This window comes from Schistocerca nitens, chromosome 1 (assembly GCF_023898315.1).
Source record: "Schistocerca nitens isolate TAMUIC-IGC-003100 chromosome 1, iqSchNite1.1, whole genome shotgun sequence".
Classification (NCBI taxonomy): Eukaryota; Metazoa; Arthropoda; class Insecta; order Orthoptera; family Acrididae; genus Schistocerca; species Schistocerca nitens.
In genome coordinates this window covers 1,251,678,595-1,251,683,347 of record NC_064614.1, presented here as the reverse complement: position 1 = coordinate 1,251,683,347, position 4,753 = coordinate 1,251,678,595, and the positions used below count along the sequence as shown (strand labels likewise).

The following is a 4,753-nucleotide window of genomic DNA, read 5'->3' as shown; positions in this document are numbered from 1 at the left end:
GTGAATATTGTGAAATTTATTGCATTTATGATATGTATACGTGAGCCGTGCATGGCTTGTGTTCGTACCATATATCATATGAAAAAAAAGTACTCCGTCTTCAGGCCACAAGTGGCCCATCGGGACCATCCGACCGCCGTATCATCCTCAGCTGAGGATGTGGATAGGAGGGGCGTGTAGTCAGCACACCGCTCTCCCGGTCGTTATGATGGTTTTCTTTGACCGGAGCCGCTACTATTCGGTCAAGTAGCTCCTCAATTGGCATCACGAGGCTGAGTGCACCACGAAAAATGGCAACAGCGCATGGCGGCTGGATGGTCACCCATCCAAGTGCCGGCCACGCCCAACAGCGCTTAACATCGGTGTTCTCACGGGAACCGGTGTATCCACTGTGGCAAGGCCGTTGCCCATATATCATATGACATCCTGTTTTAACTGTACTACCACCTCGTTATTTTAATTTAAATTACTGGTGTCACTGAGTTGCCGCGTGGCATGGCCCTGAGTTAGTACGGATCTGCCAGGGAGCTGGGAGGCGCTAGCAGTGCAGTTCGGACTTGACAGTGTAAACACTCAGGACTTGGCAGAAGTTCAGTCCGGGCGCGGCTGCAGTGAGGTCCGGTCAGCCATGACTCGCCCGACGGTTGCCGATACATATCACTTGAGTGCGGACCACCTTGGTCGGTCGTCGGTCGGTCGCCTTGTCGGACGACGTGTATGTTGGCCAGCGATCACTTATGGGTTACCCGCGTGTGCCGACTCGTCATTCGTCCTTGTTACTGCACAGTCGCTGCCTCGGTCGGTTGGCGTGGATCAGCGAGGAAATCTCCAAGGGGCATGCTTTGGCCGGACCCACTGTCGATCTCTACGCAGTGTCGGAGTGTGTGGGACTGTTGCCAATGCTACGAGGTCCGTGGCTCACCGACCCTGGACACGAAAGTAGAGTTTGGATTTAATTTAGCAGCAAGTCAAGACTTTTCACATTGTGCCGTTTGGTTCTCGTTGTTGGCTGTTGGGACATTCCCACGAGCAACAGCGTGTGTGTTCGAGTTTGCGAAGGTTTAGCCACCGTCCGGTGGAGTCTAATTGTATTTCGTTATTTGCAATTGAAGTGCTTTGTGGCCGTTAACGTTCCGTTTACCTGCACTGGCCGTTGACGTAAATTTAGGCATTGTCCTTTCCTCTCCGTGTTGTCGCTGTCCAGCACGGTTTGTAGTTCGACAGCTTAATGTATGCTTGGTTGTGGGCGTCCATGCCTTTTACTTTTGCATTGAACTCCCGGTTGTGTCCTGGTCGAGTGGAGCGCAAGTTACCTTGTCGCTGGGTCCATTGACTGTCTGTTGGGCTATCTGCCTGTCTCACCTAAGTGATTGTTAGTATTTCAAGTGCCGGCTGACCACCGAAACTTCTGAGCGCTGTTAGCTGCACTGTCTTTTCTTATTTTCTGTTGTGTGTATTTGTATGGCTCATAGCCGATGGTTTTTGAATTAAAGTTGAATTCTTTTTAGTAATGTTTTAAGTCATGGGCCTTCAGCCGTTTTAAAATTAAAAGTTTCTTCTTTTGAAGTGTTAGATTTTTGGGCCTTCAGCCAAATTATAGAACTCACTTATCTTGAGGCTCTCTGCCTTCTAAATATTCTTTTTAGTGTCTGAATTTTGAGTTATGGCTTTTAGCCATTTTTTTTATTAATTTAAAGTGGTTGTGCCCTTAACGCATAAGATAGTGTGGCGTATTCAGCCGGTAACTAACTTCAAGAATTTGTACTGTAATGTTTGGTCAAGTAAATAAAGTTACATGTGTTCGAGTACAACTGACAGCCGCTCATTTTGGCCCCTTTCTGCAATTCCAACTACCTGTCCTCTCTTGCGGGTTTAGCGGGGCGTCTCAATACGTGTGTTAACCAAAACTGAACTTTGGTCAGATGCTATTTAGTCTTTGAGAACATTTGTTGTGATGAATTATTTAAAGACTGAAGTAGTGATTGTAGTCAGTAGGGATAAAGTCTTTAATCTGTTTCTGAGAATCCTAGTCTTTGCAATTGACTACTACTGCTACCCAGTGCGTAGTTCCGTCTGGTTACTGTAGGTGTTCATTGCACTTTTCAGAGAAATAATCTATGAAAGTCCCTTTTGCAAGGGTGAAGACAAATCTATTGGGAATAATGTTTTCACATTATTATGCCTAATTAGGCTGGTGACCGTTTATTGTTTCACTTACGCAAAATCTGTTACTGTCATTTTTCGCAAAAATTCAATTCCTTTTCATTTCTACCAACAGCCATAGTTACGAAATTCGCGTTCGATTCCCTGTGTCTGTCAGGTAACGCAGGTTAAAAAATTTCAAAATCCTTCAAGAGAGTAACACATACTGTGCGTTTAAGTCATAGTTAGGCAAACTGCAGTGATAGTGTTGTACTTGCCTTCCTCGTGACAGGGTTATAAGCTCCGTTATTAGGAAACAGTGTAGCACACACGCACGCGAATGCAGTAGTGCTATAAGCCATCTCCGATTTTAGTATCTGGTCTTCTCCGCAACAGCAGTAACTATGAGTTTGAGCGCTACCGTTGGAAGTATGAGACGGTTCCCCCCAATTCTTCCTAATGCGACCTCCCTAAAGTCTGTCTACCCGGAGGTGGCTACTAAGGAATTGGCTATGTCGTTGTCCACAGCTTACCGGAGGAGAGACTACTCAAACTTCGAGAAATATCCCTAGTCGGAGTACGTAATTGAAATGCTTAGTTGTCAGAGCAAATACGTCTCGGAAAATACCCGTGATGAGACGCCCCTCATGAACATGTCTCAACCTGTTATTAGCCTCTGGAAGGAGACGATGGAGCCAAAATGCAATCAAGTGAACACAGCCGCCTCCTGCCAGGACACAGATTGTTATCACACCGAATTTGTAGCTTTATGGTGGACAAGCCGTACTCTCACTCACTCTCTGCTCGAGCCAGGACTCATTGCGAGACGCTACACTTGGTCACTGTTCCATGGTTCAGAGATGACATTCATTTCACTGAGATCTGCAAGATAAAGCCAATCGACTCTTCTGTTATCCGCCTCAGTAAGCGTTTATACAGTTTGATGCTGTTCCGTGCTGCAATTCATCTGATTGTGCTCATCGTTTCCGGCAGCGCTACCATAATGTAAAATAATAACGTGTGGCTTCAGATAGGAATGAAAAACAGGTGTGTCACCATGGTAATTCTACTGAAAATAAAGAACGTGAACTTGACAGAAATAGACTTCTGATTCATATAAACTCAATTAATTCGAAAATAGATTATGCTTAAACTCATGCGCGTTACATAAAGATTTCGGATACTTCATATTTAAACACTGACTAGTTGATAAAAGCTGCTATAAAACATTTTCCTGTTTTGTACGCCTTCGTACACGATCGAAAGATCGTCTCAACCAATGTTTACTGCATTGCTCTGACTATCGCCAGTGGCAGACTTTCCCTGAAATATTCTATATCAAAAATTAGTTGAAGCAATATAGCAGTAATTTTAGTAGTAATTTGGTGCTCAACTTGTGGGTTGTCTACGATCTCTATGTCACTCAGCACCCTCCTCATTCCACCGAGCTACTATTTTTGTTTTTCAATCTTTTGAATGGTTTGATGCTGTCTGCAGTGACTTCCTCTCCTTTGCGAACTTCTTTCTCTCACAGTAGCACTTGCACCAATCATCCTCAACGACTTGTTGAAAATACTCCTCTCTCTCTCTCTCTACCCGTACAGTTCTTACCCTTTCCAGCTCCATATACGAGTAGTACCACGCAAGTTATTCTCTGATGTCGTATCACAACGTCTCTACTTCTACTTCTCAGTGTGCTCCTTATGTTCCTGTCCTCAAGGACTCGGCGTGGTAGGAACTCATTTCTTATCAATGAATATAATTTTCAACACACTTCTTCAGCATCACATCTCAAACGTTCAGTTTCTATTCTTTACGTGTGTGCCTACAGCCCATGTCCTCCAAACACGCATTTTCAGGAATATCTTCCTCTGTTTAGCCGATATTAGACGTAGCAGAGTTCTTTTCACTAGGAATATCCTACTCCTACGTGAAGTTCTGCATTTGATCACCTCCTTGCTTCGTCTGTCGTGTGTTGTTTGGCTTACGATGTAGCAGAATTCCTTCACTCCAAGTACTTCGTGGTCAACAGTTGTGATGTTACATTCATCGCTAAAGTCACATCTGTTATCCCTTCTGTGGTGTCACTGCCAGACACCACACTTGCTAGGTGGTAGCTTAAATCGGCCGCGGTCCATTAGTACATGTCGGACCCGCGTGTCGCCACTGTGTGATCGCAGACCGAGCGCCACCACACGACAGGTCTCGTGAGACGTACGAGAACTCGCCCCAGTTGTACGACGACGTTGCTAGCGACTATACGGACGAAGCCTTTGCTCTCATTTGCCGAGAGACAGTTAGAATAGCCTTCAGCTAAGTTAATGGCTACGACTTAGCAAGGCGCCAATTGTCACAGTACATGTATCTTACGAGTCTCATTTGTATAGTCAAGAGAGATGTATCACAAGGATTGATTAAAAGTTAAGTATATTCCACAGACGTATTTTCTTTATAGCAGTCATAACGTATCCTGTTCCAGACTTGACGCCAGTCGGCGTGTGTGTACGCGTGCCTTTCGGCTTCCTCCTCAATGTGGCGTGACTAGCTTGTTACGCCACAACACCTTCTCTTTACCCTCAGTCCATATTCAGTAGTCATTACACGGGTCATG

The 4,753-nt window shown here is 45.1% G+C and overlaps 1 pseudogene; it reads right to left on the bottom strand.

Annotated features, from left to right (window-relative positions):
- Window positions 1-291: 291 nt before the first annotated feature.
- Window positions 292-408, bottom strand: LOC126207082 (5S ribosomal RNA; annotated as a pseudogene).
- Between the last annotated feature and the right edge of the window lie 4,345 nt (window positions 409-4,753).